The 21,139-nt window shown below is 40.6% G+C and overlaps 1 pseudogene; it reads left to right on the forward strand.

The window, feature by feature from the left end:
- The first annotated feature begins 17,799 nt into the window (after nucleotides 1-17,799).
- On the forward strand, nucleotides 17,800-20,686 carry LOC138956145 (uncharacterized; annotated as a pseudogene).
- Nucleotides 20,687-21,139: the final 453 nt, after the last annotated feature.

A 21,139-nucleotide genomic window follows, 5' to 3' on the forward strand; every position in this document is an offset into this window, starting at 1 on the left:
GGATCATTCACATCGCCTTACTTAAACAAAGGGATAACAATGGACTCTGTCCAACTTTCTGGAAATACACCCTTGGAAAACAAAATTAAACAAGTGTTCCAAAAAGTCAATCCCTGGAGAAAAAACATTTTTCAAAAGTTCTCCTATTATAATTATTCCATCAGGCCCAGCAGATTTTTGAGGTTTTAACTTTCTCATTGCAATCAACACTTCTTCTTTTGAAATAGGACGATTCAAAATACCTTCATCGTCTTCATATTCAATTTCTTTAGCCTCAATTGCATCTTTTTCCAATAATACTTTGAAATGCTGAACAAGTATCAACTGGATGCCACGAACATGGACGTTCTTTCCAGGTCCTCCAGTGCTCCCCACATTTTGGTCCTCAGATCTGTTGGGCCAGGCCATGTCTGGATCCGCAGTTGGTTAAAAGAGTAATCATTTTGTATGAATATCTCTTGGCTTTTGCCAAAGTCGATGTGCACATATCAAGTCAAACATTTCAATTGGTATCTAAAAGAGTAGTTATTTTGTGTGAATATCTCCAGTTTGTTTTTGCCAAAGTCGATGTGCACATAATTATCAAGTCAAACATTTCAATTGGTATCTTTGTGTTTGTTTGTTCGTTCATGGGCTGAAACTCCCACGGCTTTTACGTGTATGACCGTTTTTACCCCGCCATTTAGGCAGCCATACGCCGCTTTCGGAGGAAGCATGCTGGGTATTTTCGTGTTTCTATAACCCACCGAACTCTGACATGGATTACAGGATCTTTTTCGTGCGCACTTGGTCTTGTGCTTGCGTGTACACACGGGGGTGTTCGGACACCGAGGAGAGTCTGCACACAAAGTTGACCCTGAGAAATAAATCTCTCGCCGAACGTGGGGACGAACTCACGCTGACAGCGGCCAACTGGATACAAATCCAGCGCGCTACCGACTGAGCTACATCCCCGCCCCATTGGTATCTAAAAGAGTAGTTAATGTTTATGAATATCTCATAGGTTTTGCCAAAGTCGATGTGCAAGCTTGAAAACCAGTGGCTGTGTTTGTATCGTAAACATTGTCAGATTTTTACTGGCCTTGATCGTTACAACATAGACCAGTGTTTGTGTTGATTTAAGCTTCTGAACCTTTACAGGGCGCTCAAACAAGTGAGCTTTTCTTTCTTGTCCAATTTGATTTGATTGTTGTGGTGGTGTTTGATTTATAATCATACATATTTACGAGTTCTTCTAAATGCAAAGTCATAACTTGTGCTTCAACGACTGACAAGAACCTTAGTTTTGCCGCAATTATTCTGATTGTCTTCATGTTTAATAGCGTTGTGGATACCGCTTTATCTTCTTATCTCGTGCCATCATTAGTGTTTATGCAATGGAAAGATGCAATATACTTATCTTTAAACAAATGTATAATTCTGTTCATTAAGAAAAGTATTCTTTCTCATACAAATTGCCATACAAGGCATCTTTCCAGACAAGACATGACATATCTCTCAAATAATTAATCACAACGGAATCTGTGCACTATGTGTGTGTGTATGTGTGTGTGTGTGTGTGTGTGTGTGTGTGTGTGTGTGTGTGTGTGTGTGTGTGTGTGTGTGTGTGTGTGTGTGTGTGTGTGTGTGTGTGAGAGTTTTCGTGTCATGCTGACCTAGCTCGCTTCTTGTTATACTAAGCTCAGAATCTTCTACCAAGGTACATTCACACAATACTAGCTGTTTGCTGTTCTCGCTAATTGTTTACATTGGATCCAGCTCTCTTGCTTAACATCAAACATTTACTCGTAATAGAAATGCGTAGGTGCCTGTTGTGTTCTTGAAGTTTCTCTAAAGTAGATGGCCTTTTAGTCTCCTCTTTTTTTTGAAAAACTTCAAAGTGATTTGATCTTTAAGACCGAAGCAATTAGTGAATAGTGTTCTTGAGTGCTAATTGCCCAAATCAGAACCCCTCAGTCCAACACAGTAAAATATCTTATTGACGTGTTTGTGTGTGCGTGTGTGTATGTGTGTGTGTGTGTATGTGTGTGTGTGTGTGTGTGTGTGTGTGTGTGTGTGTGTGTGTGTGTTTGCATGCTTGTTTGCTTGTCTGTGCTAATAGCAAACATTCTGGGTTTGTAAATCATTGGTTTTTTTATAAGAAAGAATATATAGTGTCCGAATGACCACATAAGCTGCTGTCCCTTTATGGGTTTATCCGTCCAATTGTGTAATTTTGTTTCTTCTTCGTGTTTTTCCAGTGATCATTTTATGTAAATAGTTATGCTGTCCTGAACGATGACATGATAGAACCAGTTGATTGTACAAGGAGTGTGGTGATTTTTTGAGTCAATAAAGTCGCTAGCGTTTAATTGTGTTATTGATATTTTGCCAGTTATTCACACGTAATTGTTATAAGTGTGCCGTATTAAACAGCCGTCGCCGGAAATTGGCAAAATCGAAAGGCACTATAGTTGTGGGGAGATAATCGTTACAATACAATACAATACAATAACTTTATTAATCTCTAAAAGAGAAATTGCATTGCTGAGCGTTTGTGTCCGTAATAATAACATACATAAAACATTCAAAATAAACATTTGTTCTTTGTCCTGAGAAAATACAATTGGTTATCACATAAGAAAGTATATTAAAAATAAATTAACATGCATTCACCATCAACAATGCACAAACGAAAGTCAGCACCTTGCCGGTTATCACATATTGTCTCTTGAATAAAAAAAAAATAAAAAAAAATAAAAAAATAAAAAAAAACTGGTATGTTGTTCTTTATTTGTTTTCGTTTTGAGGATAATTTATGCATTATATTCCAAAATTCTTGTTGATCATTAACAGATTCAATAAGTTTGTGTAATGCCAAATCATTACACAATCTTTTCTTTCTTTCTAACATGCTTTTATATTCCCGTCTGGCTAAACAATAAACATTGCGAGCGTGAATGTCTTCAGGCTGATTACATCTGCTTAACAACTTCCACACATTTTTTCGAGTTATTCTACAGTCTTGATCGAACCAATCATCCGATTGATTTTTTGACATCAAATAAATTATATTCTTCATGCAGTCAGCACTTTCTTTAACACAAGTGTTAAATAATTCCAAAGCTCCATTCATATCACATTCAATCATATTTTGGACAGACTCTAACCTTGCACACATATCATCTACACACATCAAATTCACATACGTTCCTGCCTTCCTGCTATCCCACACATACTTTTCAATAAAGCAGTCTGCATAGAGATAGAGAGAGAGAGAGAGAGAGAGAGAGAAAGAGAGAGAGAGAGAGAGAGAGAGAGAGAGAGAGAGAGAGAGAGAGAGAGAGAGAGTGGGTGGGTGGGTGTGTGTATGTGCGTGTGCGTAAGTGTATCTGTGTGTGTTTATGTGTGTTTGTTTGTAAAAGTGTGTATGTCCGCCTGTCTATATGTGCGTATGGGGGGGTGTTTTGTGTGTGTGTTCGTGTGTGCGTGTTTGAGAGAAAGAGAGAGAGAGAGAGAGAGAGATAGAGAGAAAGAGAGAGAGAAAGAGAGAGAGATAGATAGAGAGAGAGAGAGAGAGAAAGAGAAAGAGAGTAACAGAGAGAGAGAAAGAGAAAGAGAGTAACAGAGAGAGAGAAAGAGAAAGAGAGTAACAGAGAGGTTTGTCGCTGGGGTATGCAGTATCTTGGCATTGCACTTCTACTTTATTGTTATTTTTTTATCATTTCAGCCAATCAGTGAAAAAGACCTTAGATCCATTATTCTGAAGTCCAAACCAACAACTTGTCCACTCGATGCCATACCCGCACCACTGCTTTTTGATAATCTTGATGTGTTGTTGCCAACTCTTACTCAAATTGTCAATGATAGCCTGTTATCTGATGTTTTTTCATCATTGTTCAAAACTGCACTTGTCAAACCACTGTTCAAAAAACCTAGCCTCGATGTCAATATTTTGAAGAATTATCGTCTTGTATCTAATTTATTATTCTTGTCCAAAGTTTTTGAAAAGGTAGTTTTGAAGCAGCTGTTGTCATAATATTTGAACACCCATGATTTGATCTCGCATTCTCAGTCCGCTTATCGCCCTTCTCACTGTACTGAAACAGCCCTACTTAAGTAATCAGTGACATTCTGTCTCCTCTGGATGGTGGTGATGTGTCAGTGCTTACCTTACTTGACCTTTCTGCAGCGTTCGACACGATTGACCATGACACGCTTCTCCATAGACTTCAGACTCTGAACGGCATCTCCGGTCCACCGCTAGCATGGCTTGAGTCCTATCTCATTGGCAGGACTCAGGCTGTGCTGTAATAATAATTATAATAATAATTGTCAGTAAGCACTGGGGTCACATGACCAATGTGAAGAAACCGATTGGCCAATGGTGTTACGCATTATAGTAACATTGGATTTTATTTCCATGGGTGACACCCTTAAGTCATTTCCTTGCGAGACGGAACGCCGTAAAGAGAAATGACGTCAAAAGCGTGACGTCAAAAAGGAAGAATGACACAGAGGAAAACACGAGGTTGGAAATGGTTATGATAGATCTCTACGCCTACACCGTATGAAAGATTATTAGATTTGCAAATTCATACGATGATTCTATCAATAAAGACTTGAGATATTTGTCTTTTGTACTTCGCGTTAAAAGATGTATGGAAGAGTTGTTTTATTGAATTGTTTTGAGACACGTGCGAAGGCCTATATTCGTAGCGTAGAGTTTTACTTTGAGTCCATTCACCAAGATCAGTTGATTCTCGTTCCATTTTGGAGAACAATTCAAGCTTTTTTTTCTCGGGAGTTATATTTCATCACAAACCTGAATTATGCAGGTAAGAAACTGCTAAAGTAGGAAAAAGGGAAGTAATAATATCGTTCTTCATTTCAGAAGTAGAGCGGCACATTTTCATCCCTACGTTCATCTGTTTTGTGTGTTTCAAAGGCGAAGCAGTTGGACGAAATCCAAAATTCCATTGGTTGTAAGTAACGGTCAGAATGATTAGATAGATGTTAGGCTCATAAAGCTGATGATAACATGTTGTTTTCACTTTGATCGACAGGTTTAGATGCTGTTTAGATGCTGGTTAGACGCTCGTGTAGATGCAAGCTGGAGATGAATCGGACGCCAACTGAGAGAGAGATGGAACCGTGTTAAAGAACTGATATCACCGTTCACCCCATCGCCGAGATATCCAGGGCATCATCATCGTCATTCACCTCATCGTCGAAGACATCAAGGGCATCCTCAACATCGTTCGTCACATCATCAAGGACATCATCATCATCGTTGAACTCATCGTCAAGACATTAAACTTTAAAGACATCATCTTCATCACCGACGCCGTGTATAAACACTCCGAGAGCTTACAGTCGCTCATTCGGCAAGATCAAACCTCTCACACCTGATCCTTGACCTGTAGTGCCGAGTACGTCGATGCATGAAGATGAGTAACCAAAATTAAAGCCGTTTTTCACTCATTGTAGTGGTGTTCGTCCAGTTGCTTCCAGTGTTTATTCTTTCTGTCGATACTTTTGAGTCTGTCTATCGTTCAATTAAGTTAAAAGGAACCACGCATATCACTAACTATAAAAGCGAACAGCCGCCAAATAATCATACCCTAGACAACATTAACAAAATTCGAGATTCAATCTTGAAAGAGCCGGACACGTGAAAATCCTCCCATCGGATTGTGACATATTGGTTGCCTCGTCCGGGATAGGCTATTTCGTTTAGATACATGTGAAGAAATTGTCTTGTGTGGTTTGTGTGTATTCATTGATCATTCATTAGTTAAGTAATTAGTATATGGTTTATTTGTGTATTTATTTAAAGGAAAACTATAGTGTAGTATGGGTAAAAACTCACTGTAGATCACATCCTTAATGAAGGTAAACTAAATAACACAACCTTACTGAAGGTAAAAACAAAATGTAACTCTCGAGGAAAAAAACAAAACTGGGAAGTGAAAGTTAGATCACTTTCATCTATCTGTAGATCTAGTTCTAGCAGGTAGGATTAGTTGGCAACATTCTGTTGGGGAACGGCTCAAATTCCTTTCTAAGTAGAACCAACGAAACAAAAAGGAAGTCGAAATGGAGATATTTCGCAAAAACATTTTGAACTAGTTTATTTACGTTCACGCACATGGGAAAAGTCATTTGACTATTTGTGGTGACAGATTCAATGGACAGAGTCTGAGTATCTAGCTAATAAACTATTCATAATATTGAAGATCACGGATACTTTCTTAGTGTTGAAATTAGCTACTTCAATTAGTTCTAAGAAATTTTCTAGATAGAAACCGTGGGATCTTTATATACGTTGGATTACGTATGGTGATAGACTAGAGTGATAATACTGGGAGTCGAGCCGCAGTTGTATTGACCACTCTAGGTCACAGAACGAATGTTTACGAGTTGACAGTAACATTGTTCAGTTACAGTTTGTAATAACTGATTTTTTCCATAAATGCGAAGTAGGTTCGAGATAGTCTGTGATGAGATAAATTCCAAGCACAGTACCCGATATAGAAACTTCGCACGTCCTTAAATTTGGAGTGAAGGCGTGTGGTGAGACTGACGTAGAAAGCCAGACAGGTAAGATGGCTACTTCAGTGGATGCAGCCCTGGAAGCGACGAGGATTTTGATGGATAAAGGGAAGTTACTTGGTTTGGAGGGATCTGAGTTGCGTGATTTTGTTCTGGAATGTGAGCGTGAGAATGGTGAGCGTGCGGAACGTGCACGTGAACGTGCTGAACGTGCGGAAATTGCTGAACGTGAACGTGCCGACGCTGAACGTGAACGTGAACGTGCTGAACGTGCGGAAATTGCTGAACGTGAACGTGCCGACGCTGAACGTGAACGTGAACGTGCCGACCGTGTTGAACGTGAAAGAGAAGAACGCGAGCAACAAACTCGACTCGAGGAGTTGAGGATTCAGGTCGAATTAGCTCGCGCAACAAACTCACGCGATCGCGGAGGCGATGAAGAAGAAGGAAATCAGAACAATAACAATCACAGAAATCATAGACCTCGCGATACCGATAACTACCAACCGAAGTTACCATTCCTCGAAGACAAAGACGATGTAGAAGCGTTCCTTCTGCAATTTGAACGTCATGCTGAAGCATCACACTGGGACCCTAACACTTGGTCTGTACGTTTGTCCGCACTGCTAAAAGGTAAAGCACGCACTGCTTACACCAAGATGAAAGTCGCTGATGCACGCGACTACGCCTTGCTCAGGAAGACTTTGCTGGAAAGATTTCAGATTACTGCGGAAACATACAGACAAAGATTCAGAAACACACGGAAAGAAAACGCTGACTCGTACAAAGAGTTCATTACTCAGATTTCCTTGTTCCTCGATCGCTGGGTTGAAATGTCCAATATCGGAGAAAGTTTCGATGATTTCAAAGACCTCATACTGACGGAACAAGTGTATGAAAGCATGCCTACTGAACTCGTCACGTACGTGAAGGATAGAAAACCAAACAGCATTGATGACGTGATCGACACCGTAACTCTCTACGAAGAAAACCGACCCAAAGAAAACCGTAGACATGGGAAGAAACCTGAAGAGAGAGGACACAAGGCAGCACACGGGACGAATTCCACAAACAAGGACAAGGACGAAGGAAATAAAAGCAGAACCAGCGTCAAATGTTTCAGATGTGGAAAATTGGGCCATTTCAAGAAGGATTGTCGCCAGCATCCGAAAGATGAATCAGCCAGTGCCGCATTTCAAGACGAGAATGACGTCGAGGGGAATGCGACACATGATCAACTGTGCGACAAATGTGTTCACAAGAAATTCACCAAACTGTCCCAAATCGTGGTTGAAGGCCAGGTAGTCACTGCTTTCCGCGACACCGGAAGCACCTCTACGATTGTTGATTCCAAACTAGTACCAGCTAGCAAGATTACTACGCGCACAAAAGAAACGTCTTTGGCGAAGAAATCAGTGAAAGAGAAACTATCGGTCGCACACGTTTACATGGACACGCCGTACTTCGTGGGAGAAACCGAAGTTAGCGTCATGGAGAATCCTGTCCATCCTGTGTTGATTGGAAACTCGATGGGTGTAGGATCGGAGAAAATCGAGACACCTTTTTTTTTTTTTTTTTTTTTTTTTTTTTTTTTTTTTTTTCTTTTCTTTTCTTTTTTTTGTTGACCTCAGTTGCATGCAGGATGCTTCAACCCATATTTTTTGCCCGATTTTTGTAATTTTTTTTTTTTTTTTTTTTTTTTTCAAGGCGGGGAGCATCCTTCTTCCTTGGTCTCTTTCTGTATAACATAATCAACTTTATATTATACAAAACATAAATTTCTGTCTAATGTTTAACTCTAATTCCAATAAAATACGTAAGTCTAACTTCTTCCCATACTTAAATTTTCCTATGGTCATTTTTGTTATCAAAATACAATAATTTATAAAGTAAATTTGATCGTTTTTTAAATTTTCATTCCAAAAACCAAATAATATATCTGTTTCATTCAAAGTTATATTATAATAAATTTGCTTAAAAATAAAGTCTTTACATAGTTTCCAAACGTTCCTCACCTCTTGACAATGAAAAAAGAAGTGCTCAAGTGTATCCAGTTCATTACAAACTTCACAATTATTAGTTTGACATAAACCCATCTTGTTTAGTAAAATATTCGTTGGGTAAATTCTGTGTAAAATTTTCCAATGAAGCAGACGCAGTCGTTCTTCTTTTGTACAATTAACAGCTAACAGCCAGTGTCTTGATTCCAGAACAATATTATGCTTTCTTTGCCAAAAAGAACAGGCGCTCGGAGTTTGTACCTCGAAATTAACCAAAACAGTTCTTATTTCCCTTGGTGTAATATTACCAATACGAGTCAAACCCTGCAACAGGACATATCGGTATGGCAATGCGTTAATCAGTTTTGTTTTAAGTGCTGTACATAACGCATTATACTCAAATTGTCTGGCTGGTTTATAAGCAACCTTTTGACATAATTCTTCAAATGAAATCATGTCACCGATTTCATTCATGACATCCTTTACATGATAAATATGACATTTAATAAAATCTTTGAAAAAGAGGCATTTATGTTTATATTGTATATTCATGTTGTTCCATATACATTGATTCATCAATGGAACAGGTGTGGCATCATACTTTTCATACAAAATGTGTTTGTTGTCTAGCCAGGTTAACAATACTTGTCTCCAAAAGACCGATCTGCAGTTAACAATGCCAACCAGCTTCTTGGAGGATGCATTAGAGTCAAAACAGGACAAACCATTACCCAAACTTGAAAAAACATATCTAGGAGTGACAGACCAGTAATTGTCTGTAGAGTTCTGCAGACCAATAGCCCACGACATCATAAATGAGTTGTGCATATCCACAACATTTATCATATTTAATCCACCATCATCTTTTAATTTACACATAATTGTTCGTTTTACTTTTTCAAACGCCCGTGTATTTGAATATTTTTTCTTCCAAATAAACCTGAACAAAATGGAATTAATTTGATGTAAAACATGATAAGGAACTGCTAGAGACTGGAAGATATAAACGAACTGAGATATAAGAAAGGTTTTAACAATGCAAATTTTACCTTGTATACTTAAGTTTCTTTTGGACCAATTAAAAATTATTTGTTGCATACGTTGAATTTTCTTAGACCAGTTGTCTTCAATTGATGACGCAGGTATATTGTTTGAAAAAACAATTCCAACGATTTTTACTTTCCGTTTCCATTTAAGACCAAAATATTGGTCATTACAGTATTTGTTTGACCCAATCCACATGGCTTCAGTTTTATTTACATTCACTTCTAAATTGGAAACAGCTTTAAACATGTTTAAAATATGTAAAGCTCTTTCCAGATCTCTTTGATCATGTAAAAAAAGGGTGACATCATCGGCATATAAGAGCAGTTTTAGGACCCTCATTGGTGATACCTCAAAAGGTGACATGGGTAGCCGGATACCCTCAACATCTTCATCTGAACGAATCTTAATTGCTAACAATTCAAGGGCTATAATAAATGCCATCGGCGAGAATGGGCATCCTTGACGGATGCCTGATTCCACAGGGAAATGCTCAGATATCCACCCTGTATAATTGATACAACTTTGACTGTTATTCATGATAACCGAAGCCCATTTCTTAAAATTGTCTCCAAAACCAAACTTATCAAAAGCAAACAAAATAAAGTCTTTGGATATGCTATCAAAAGCGCGTCGAAAATCAACTGCCAATAAAACTCCAGGTTTATCCATTGTATTCATAATATCTATGGTGTCATCAATAAGTCTAATCATTGTGCTAATTTTCCTACCTTTCATAAAACCAACCTGATTTTCATGAATAATATCACCAATTACAGTTGAAAGTCTCCTTGCCAGACATTTTGCGAGGATCTTGTAATCTGTGTTAGTCAGAGATATGGGTCTCCAATTCCCGAGATCATCTCTGGGCAATTCTTTCCCTTTATGGATTAATGTCAAGACAGCTTGTTTTTGAGTGGTCGATAACTCGCCATTAGCAAAGGATGATATAAAGGAGGCATGAACTACATCCCTAATCTTCAGCCAAAATACTTTATAAAAACAGGTAGTGAGGCCATCTAGACCTGGGGCTGAATCGTTATTTAATAGTTTTAGAGCAACTGTTAATTCCTCTTTGGTAATATCAGAATCTAGATTGCCTTTTTGGTCATTGGAGAGAAACGGTATATTCAAATCTTGTACAAATTCCTGTGCGCTCACTTCGTTAAATTCAGATTGTTTTTCATATGCATCTTTAAAGAAACGTACCTGCTCTTTCATAATTTCTTGCTGTGTATTTACTACCCTTCCATCTTTTGTTTGCAACCGGTCCATAATTTTCATATTGGCTTTACTTTTTTCCAAGTTCAAAAAATATTTGGTGTTCTTCTCCCCTTCTTCAATAAACTGGACACGGGAACGAACTTGGGCACTTTTGGCTTTTTCCAGTGACAGTACCTCAAGCTCTGATTTAATATTTTCTCTCTTTATCAAAAGTGTCTCATCCTGTGGTTTATTGGCTAATAGTGTATCAGATTCATCTAATTCCCTCTGAAGAGAAACACAATAATTAGTTTGTTTTCGTTTCCTTCCTGCTGCATAGGCTGTACACAAATCACGCATTCGTACTTTCAATAATTCCCATTTTAAGTGAGCATTCGTATCCATATTTTCTAATAAAAAGGCATCAATCAAATCATTCATCAGATCAACAAAAAATTTATCACTCAGTAATTGGTTATTGAATTTCCAATAAGAGGGACCACGTTTGATATTTACAAACTGAATTTTGAGTTCAAGCAAACGATGATCTGTGTGTGGTACTGACAAAATATTACAAAAAAGGGTTTCATCAAATAAATTATCAGAAACGAAAATATAATCGAGACGACGGGCTATAAAGGGGTTCTTCCTACTCCAGGAAAACTCCCTTTCATCTGTGTGAAACAGGCGCCATACATCATTTAAGACATTATTATTTAAGAATTGCTGGAAATTTACCACATCAACCGTTTTATGCTTTTCTCCACTTACAATATCTAAATCGTTATTCAAAACACAATTAAAATCACCACAAATTATTTTCTCACCATCTAAATTTTCTAAATACTCATTTACTTGTTTCCACAATTGACTTTTTTCCAAAGAATTATTAGGAAAATAAACGTTCACCACGTAAAAACAATTGTTATCCGAAATAATTTTCACACATAATATTCTTTCTGTTTTAAACATTATTTCCACATCACAACTGTAACTCTTTTTCATTAGGATCATTTGTCCCATTCTTTGACATGTAAGTGATGAGTGATACACTTTTCCACCCCATTCTCTCTCCCACTGGTCTTTTACATCGTCAGTAATGTACGATTCTTGCAAACATATTAAATCATACTTTCTTTTTTTAAATAAATCAAATAATGATCTTCTTTTTCTTTTGTTGCGCAATCCTCTCACATTAAGAGAACATATTGAAACGCCATTCATTACACACGTCTATCATAATGTCGCAAAAACCATCTCGTTGTCCTTTAACATAGCCAAGTCGCGAGGCACGTGAAAGCACACGTAAACACGGGGGCGCGGTCACGGATTACGGGTCAGCATAGGGAACTGTCCGCATCCTGTGAGTTGCTGAGTTCGTTTTCAGGCCTGATGCACGTGTCATTGTTTGTATCGCTTGTGTTGTCGGATGTGCGTGACACTGATAGCCTCGCTTGTTTCGTGTTCTGCGTTGTCGGGCTCATGTTTTGTTGCGGAGATCCGGAGCGTGATCGTTGTCGCTTCGCTGAGCTGCCGTCTCTTTTACTAAATCCGTGCAGGGTGCGCTGCCCAGAGATATGTTTAGGCTTCGTCGTCCTAGAGCGACCTCTGTCTCTGCTGGGAGAGGTACTGGGACTTCGTTGTCTCTGTCTCTCTGGCGCCTTGGGCTGTGTGCTAGTGTTGGACGGGGGAGGGGGAGGAGGATGGGGAGGGGGCATGTTGTTGACAGGGGTCATGTCACAGTCAGGGTCACCTGCTTTGTGGTTGTCTTTTAGACACTGCTTGCATTTAACGGGGTTGGGGCACTGTGCTGTGGAGTGAGACTGTTCAAAGCAGCGCCCACATTCTGCGTGCAGTTGCCGGACTCTCTTTGCCTGTTCTCTATGGTAGAGGGTAGCTTTAAAGGGGCCTATGCTAACTGTACGGGGGAGGGGTTCGGGGGGAGTGGTAATGTAGAGAAACCGCCTGCCTGTTTTCCATCTGGTGAGTTTGCCGTTGCTGTCTCTATCCCTTTCTAGAATGATCTTGGAGCGAAGTTCAACTCCCAGAGAATGCACAGCTTTGGAGATTTCCAGATCAGAAAAAGAAAGTGGAATGTTACTCACAGTGACTTTAGTCGAAGGGCTCTCATCCTGCCTACCATCCGCTGCTAGCACAATGAAGGGATTTTTGTCAGTGACAGAGACTTGTACCCCCCGCACAACAAAACCACCGATAAGTAAGGTGTGTCTACCTTCTTTGGTAGCAGGGTACACACGCCTGTATATCCAGTCCGTGAGACCGTAATCCCTGAAACCACTGCAACAGCCGTTACCCGAGGACAAGAAAAACGTGAAGAGGAGGGGAATGCGTCAATTCCCAGTTTTCCTATGGAAGGAAAGATCTTCACCGTTGCTGATCTAAAGAGAGAACAACAAGACGACAAAAGCCTTGAGAAATTACATGTGTTGGCACGAACGAATGTAACTCGAGGGCGAGTTCAGTTCATCTATGACAAGGACGTGTTATATCGCCAATACAGTGACAAGCAAGGAAAGGACCACCGACAAGTAGTAGTACCTCACAAGATGCGAGCGAAGGTATTGTCCACCGGACACGATACGGCGATGTCGGGCCATCTCGGACAGAAGAAATCAAGAGAACGGATTTGGCAAGATTTTTTTTGGCCGGGGATCGTGGGTGACATCAAACGCTACTGCAGTTCTTGTGACGTATGCCAACGTACTATGCCAAAAGGACGGACGAGGAAGGTACCTCTGGGAAAGATGCCTCTGATTGAAACTCCGTTCAAGCGTGTAGCCGTTGACATAGTAGGACCAATCAAACCCATGTCTGAGACAAAGAAGCAGTATATCCTAGTGATGGTGGATTTCGCGACCAGATATCCTGAAGCTGTTGCTCTCAAAGACATAAAGGCAGAAACCGTGGCTGACGCGCTATGGACATTCTGGACAAGATTGGGACTTCCAGAAGAAGTATTGACCGACAACGGAACGCAGTTCACCAGCGAGTTGATGACTCAAGTCAACCAACTGCTCGCAATCAAGGGATTGACAACTTCACCTTGGCATCCTCAATGCAATGGTGTTGTAGAACGTTTCAATGGAACTTTGAAAGCGATGCTCAAGAAGATGACTTTTGAACAACCGACCAAGTGGGACCAGTACTTGCCAGCACTACTGTTCGCATACCGAGAAGTTCCCCAAGATTCACTTGGATTTTCTCCTTTCGAACTTCTGTATGGGCGGACAGTGCGTGGACCAATGCAAGTATTGCGTCAACTGTGGACGGAAGAAGAAAGCAACGACGAGATACGCACGACGGCTGAACATGTTATTGATCTGCGAAATCGCATTGAAGAAACGTGCAAGATCGCCCGCGACCATCTCGCCAAGTCAGCAATACGACAAGCTCACTTCTACGACAAGAAGACGAAGAAGAGAGAACTCATTGTCGGCACCAGAGTTTTGCTTCTACTGCCAACGAAACACAACAAGCTAGAACTTGCATGGAAGGGACCATACGTGATCGAGGAGCAGATCAACTCATTTGATTACAAGATCAAAGTGGGTCGCCAAACTCGTGTCTATCACATCAACCTTTTGCGAGAGTACCATGAACGAGAAATGATCGCTGAACCAGAGAAACTTACAGAAGAAGTGGTGGAACAGAGCGCGATAGTCGTCGAAGATCTGGAAGAACAAGATGACGAAATATTCGCCAACATGGGACCTGATCCCAGCATACTCATTCCGTCTACAAAACGTACCGAGAATGAGAAAGATGTACATGTAGCTGACACATTGACGGCAAGACAACAACGTGAAGTCAGAGACGCATGTACAGAATTCAGCGCATCGTTGACTGATGTACCAAAAGCTACGACTCTAGAAATCTGCAACATCAAGATGACTGATGATCGACCTGTGTACGTGAAACCACGACCCATACCTCATGCGTTAGTGGACGTGGTGGAACGTGAAGTGAAGGAGATGTTGGATTTGAAGGTTATCGAACCAGCCACTTCACCCTACAACGCTCCGATAGTGATCGTGAAGAAAGCACAGGGTAAAGCAGTGCGTTTCTGCAATGATTTCAGAGAAGCAAATAAAGTCATCGAGAACGACGCTGAACCAATCACAGATGTGGAACATCTATTCTCTGAACTCGCCGATGCACGATACTTCAGCAAGTTGGACTTGACCAAAGGATATTGGGCGATTCCCATCAAAGAGGAAGACCGAGACAAGACAGCGTTTACGACCTCATTAGGGCAAATGAGGTGGATCAACATGCCATTTGGATTGAAGACCGCGGGCAGCGTTTTCAACCGGATGATGCGGAAGCTCCTGGGTCCTCTCAATCGCAAAGATGTCTACCATTTCATGGATGACATCCTGATCGCGACTGCAACATGGGAACAACACATTGAAGCGATCAAGGCCGTCCTGAAAGCCCTGAAAGACGCCAACCTTGCAGCGAAACCCTCCAAGTGCTACTTCGGTTATGAACAACTGCAGTATCTGGGACATGAGATCGGAAGAGGGAAGAGATGGCCTGTCGACGACAAGGTCGACAAGATACAAAAGGCTCAACCTCCTACCACCAAGAAGGAACTGAGAGCTTTTTTAGGTCTGACCGGTTTTTATAGGATTTACGTCCCGGCGTATTCCTCGATCGCAGCACCACTGACAGACAAGACCAAAAAGCAAGAACCGGAAAAGGTCAAGTGGACTCCTGCCTGTCAGGTGGCGTTCGACACGCTGAAAGCCAAGCTAGCTGAACAACCGATCATCCAGATGCCAGACCATACACTCCCATACATCCTCAGAACTGATGCTTCAGACAAAGGAATGGGAGCTGTTCTACTTCAAGACAAGGGAGAAGGTCTGCAGCCGATCGCGTATGCCAGCAAGAAGCTGTCAGAGACAGAACAGAAATATGCCACCGTAGAGAAAGAATGCTTAGCGACCGTCTGGGGAATCCAGAAATTTGAGCGTTATCTCTACGGAAGACATTTCATACTGGAGACGGACCATCAACCTCTTCAGTATCTACAGCGGATGAAACCAACCAATGCCAGACTGATGCGCTGGGCACTGCAACTTCAACCGTACGTCTTCACCGTGAAGATCATTCCCGGCAAAGACAACATTGGAGCAGACTACCTCAGCCGTGCTACCATGAACTGAGGGAGACCATGGCAATGGTCGTCACAACTCAGAGATACTACCTGATTGTGAAGGGAATTCTGATCATAGATCCACGGAAACAATTAGTAGAATGTTATACACATATAGTATTAATGTAACTATTATGCATGTTCATAGATTATATAAAATCTTCCTTTCCAAGGGCGTGTGTTACGCATTATAGTAACATTGGATTTTATTTCCATGGGTGACACCCTTAAGTCATTTCCTTGCGAGACGGAACGCCGTAAAGAGAAATGAAGTCAAAAGCGTGACGTCAAAAAGGAAGAATGACACAGAGGAAAACACGAGGTTGGAAATGGTTATGATAGATCTCTACGCCTACACCGTATGAAAGATTATTAGATTTGCAAATTCATACGATGATTCTATCAATAAAGACTTGAGATATTTGTCTTTTGTACTTCGCGTTAAAAGATGTATGGAAGAGTTGTTTTATTGAATTGTTTTGAGACACGTGCGAAGGCCTATATTCGTAGCGTAGAGTTTTACTTTGAGTCCATTCACCAAGATCAGTTGATTCTCGTTCCATTTTGGAGAACAATTCAAGCTTTTTTTTCTCGGGAGTTATATTTCATCACAAACCTGAATTATGCAGGTAAGAAACTGCTAAAGTAGGAAAAAGGGAAGTAATAATATCGTTCTTCATTTCAGAAGTAGAGCGGCACATTTTCATCCCTACGTTCATCTGTTTTGTGTGTTTCAAAGGCGAAGCAGTTGGACGAAATCCAAAATTCCATTGGTTGTAAGTAACGGTCAGAATGATTAGATAGATGTTAGGCTCATAAAGCTGATGATAACATGTTGTTTTCACTTTGATCGACAGGTTTAGATGCTGTTTAGATGCTGGTTAGACGCTCGTGTAGATGCAAGCTGGAGATGAATCGGACGCCAACTGAGAGAGAGATGGAACCGTGTTAAAGAACTGATATCACCGTTCACCCCATCGCCGAGATATCCAGGGCATCATCATCGTCATTCACCTCATCGTCGAAGACATCAAGGGCATCCTCAACATCGTTCGTCACATCATCAAGGACATCATCATCATCGTTGAACTCATCGTCAAGACATTAAACTTTAAAGACATCATCTTCATCACCGACGCCGTGTATAAACACTCCGAGAGCTTACAGTCGCTCATTCGGCAAGATCAAACCTCTCACACCTGATCCTTGACCTGTAGTGCCGAGTACGTCGATGCATGAAGATGAGTAACCAAAATTAAAGCCGTTTTTCACTCATTGTAGTGGTGTTCGTCCAGTTGCTTCCAGTGTTTATTCTTTCTGTCGATACTTTTGAGTCTGTCTATCGTTCAATTAAGTTAAAAGGAACCACGCATATCACTAACTATAAAAGCGAACAGCCGCCAAATAATCATACCCTAGACAACATTAACAAAATTCGAGATTCAATCTTGAAAGAGCCGGACACGTGAAAATCCTCCCATCGGATTGTGACAAATGGCGATGCGCTAAAACTGTTAGCGTAACTAATACAGACAACGTAATCAGTTTTGCGCCTGTGGTTTGAGTACCAAAACACCCCAAATAATTCAAGTAAATCTGTCTGATTACTTGGAGAATCATAAAGTGCACACTTTTAAAAACATTATTAAATCACCACTGCAACAGTGAAGTTGCAACTAAATCAGTCAAATGAAAAAAATGCAGAAACAATGTTTAGTTACAGCGGGAGTAAAATGTAACAGCCAAAAAACAAGGTAAAGGGAAAGCACTGCGCTTACTGAAGCAGACGTCAGTGGACAGTTGTTTTCCAACCATCAGAACAATCATCCAAAAGAGATGGCCAAGAGATTTGCACACCTGACTGACGCTGAAGTTGATGAAAAGAGACTGAAGCTGACAGCAGAGAATACAAAGGTAAGTGTCGAGTCAAGAGTATCAATCCATTTGACTGAAATCCTAACAACATTCATGCAGTTCCTTGAAACTAGTACTAAAAACTGCATGCATCCAGTATATACATCAAATTTATAAGGAAACATTCCTTATTGCTGACAGAAATCACGCAACGTAATACTAAAGAAAAGAATTGATAAGAGTACACCCCTACAAATCATTGATGCAAAGACTTTTAGTGCATGTCCGTGTGTGAAGGTGTTTCCTGCAAGCTTAAATAGATGTTTGCCCCTGGGTGCCACTCTCTGTGTATACATAATTTATAAATGTAAGTTTATAAGTATAATGCATGCTTTTTGATATAATCACAAAAATGTGTAATGCTTGTTATGTGATACATAATTTAAGTTTTTGAGACATCACAGTGCACTTAGAAGACTAACACAGAAAGGGAAATTTATAGAGCAAATCAAGAAAATTCATTATTGAACGAAGCGCTGAGCGCTGAGTTCAATAATTATTTTTCGAGAATTGCTCTATAAATCTTTTAGCGTAATGTCAGAAAATTCATTATTGAACGAAGCGCTTAGTTCAATATTGTTAACTTTTTTTAATTTTTTTTTTAGAGAATTGCTACTTAAAAGCAATAACAAATTCAATAGACATAAAACAAGACATAATTTCAATAAATCTAAGAGACAAAAGGCCATAATCTCAATAATCATTATCAAATAATAAGGAAACACTCAATTTGTATGTTACAGAGATCGAATTTGACTGCGGCAAATGCATTCAGAGACTATCTGAGAGAAAAAGATCTGAACACAACTTTCGAGGATTTTGCACCCGACGTCCTGGACAAAAACCTTGGACAATTCTACATGGAAGCCAGACGAGCAAACGGACAACTGTACCAAGGGAGCTCCCTGCATTGATTTCGCTATGCTATTAATCAATCAATCAATCAATATGAGGCTTATATCGCGCGTATTCCGTGGGTACAGTTCTAAGCGCAGGGATTTATTTTATTTTTTCAGTTTTTTTTATTCAAGGCGCAGGGATTTATTTATGCCGTGGGAGATGGAATTTTTTTTTTACACAGTACTTCACGCATTCACATCGGCCAGCAGATCGCAGCCATTTTGGCGCATATCCTACTTTTCACGGCCTATTATTCCAAGTCACACGGGTATTTTGGTGGACATTTTTATCTATGCCAATACATTTTTGCCAGGAAAGACCCTTTTGTCAATCGTGGGATCTTTAACGTGCACACCCCAATGTAGTGTACACGAAGGGACCTCGGTTTTTTGTCTCATCCGAAAGACTAGCAGGTATATGAAGGCCCCGCCCCACAAAAAGATGTACGACATTGTCAGGGATCCCGCCTTCACCCTTTCCAATGACATGTTCAAAGTTGCAATGAAAGAATTAAAAGCCGAAGGAAAGGGGGAGGTCCATCACCACCCGCCAATACCAGAGTCTGACCGCAAAAAGCTGTACTCATCCATGCACTTCAATCCCCACACTCCCTGTGGGTTGGCAAACAAAGTCCAATTTGATGTGAGACTATATTTTTTCCGACGCGGCATGGAGAATTTGGAATCCATGACAAAAGACACATTTACAGTCAAAGAAGAGCCAAACACAGGAAGGAAGTACGTGACATAACAAAAAGATGAACTCACCAAGAACCACCGTGCAGATGACAAAGAGGGCCTCACAGCTGTCATGATGGCGACAGGCACCGAATACTGTCCGGTGAGCAGCTTCGAATCGTATATCAGCAAGCTAAATCCCAAATGCCAGAGGTTGTGGCAGTACCCTAGTGCCGCCTTTGCCCCGGATGAATCTTGTTGGTTTGACAACAAACCGCTGGGTGCAAATGCTCTCCGGAAGTTTATGCCCAAAATGAGCAAGCTCTGCCATCTGTCCCAGATCTACACGAACCACAGCATCCGAGCGACTGGTGCGACCATACTTGCTGGGGCCAACTTTTCGCCCGTGGACATCATGGCTGTTACAGACCACAAGAGCGTGAATTCACTGGCAACATATCAGAAGACATCGACCGACAGGAAACTTGAGATGGCAGCAACGATCTCTCAGGGGATGGAACCACACACTGGCCAGCTGATTCGGTGCGCAACCGGAGCGAAGCAACAACATGGACGCCCAACTCAAAGTTCGTCGACTGTTTCTTCCCGCACAGCCACAGTCACTGCACACGTTGCGACAGAGGAGCTAAATTTGACGACTGAAGACATTGAACGGTTCTTTTCTTTGGAGAATGAACCGGAGGATGCCACACGGCGAGAAGGCCCTATCTTTTCGAATTGTTCCATCGGCACAGTGAACATCTTTTTCAAGAAATGACCGCCAGGATCACGTGACATGACTGGCTCTTCCGTCAATTGTTTTCGAACTTTTCCGAACTTTTTGTTTTGTTTTGTTCGATGTGCTTCTGATATTGTTTATTTTAAGAACTGGTTGACAATTTTAATTTCAAATGTTTCTCGACTGATTAAATGTTAAAGCATAAAACACAAGTGCGTTTTTATTTTCAAGTGTGGTGGAAATGAAGCGAGAAAGAGAAGTAACTCTGGCGACCGCTTCACTCAGCAGAATACAGGAGTGCCCTCCCGCAGTGCCAAAAAGTACCAGACGGAGTATCATTTGCAGGCTGGTTTAACTGACAATATCGTTATTGAAACAATCCCAGTGCGCTAAGGGATTTATAGAGCAAATCTCGAAAATAATTATTGAACTCAGCGCTATGCGCTTCGTTCAATAATGAGTTTTCTCGATTTGCTCTATAAATCCCTTAGCGCACTGGGATGTCTCAATAACTTAAATAATAATAATAATAATAATAATAATAATAATAATAATAATAATAATAATAATAATATACTGTTCAAAAAAAGAAACGCATAGTTCCTACTTGCCAAATTTGTTTTATTTTTCGAAAAAATTAACAGAAAATCCAATATTTAGATTATTTGTTTGAAATTTGGTATGGACACAGTTGAATGCACACACAGTTCATTTGCATCTTCAAATCAATCAGTCAATTAATACGATTGGGTGCCGAGGCTGTCAAGTCAGTAGGGGGTGTGACTGCCTTGAGCAGCAACAACTGCCCGGCACCTTCTGGGCATGGACTGGATCAGATGCCGGATATCTTGCTGTGGGATGGTGTCCCACTCCTCCTGAAGTGCCTGCAATAGATCGCGGTGATTTGCCGGCGCTTCTTCTCGCCTGCGCACACGTCTGTCTAATT

The sequence above is a fragment of the Littorina saxatilis genome, unplaced genomic scaffold (genome assembly GCF_037325665.1).
Source record: "Littorina saxatilis isolate snail1 unplaced genomic scaffold, US_GU_Lsax_2.0 scaffold_306, whole genome shotgun sequence".
In the NCBI taxonomy this organism is placed as follows: Eukaryota; Metazoa; Mollusca; class Gastropoda; order Littorinimorpha; family Littorinidae; genus Littorina; species Littorina saxatilis.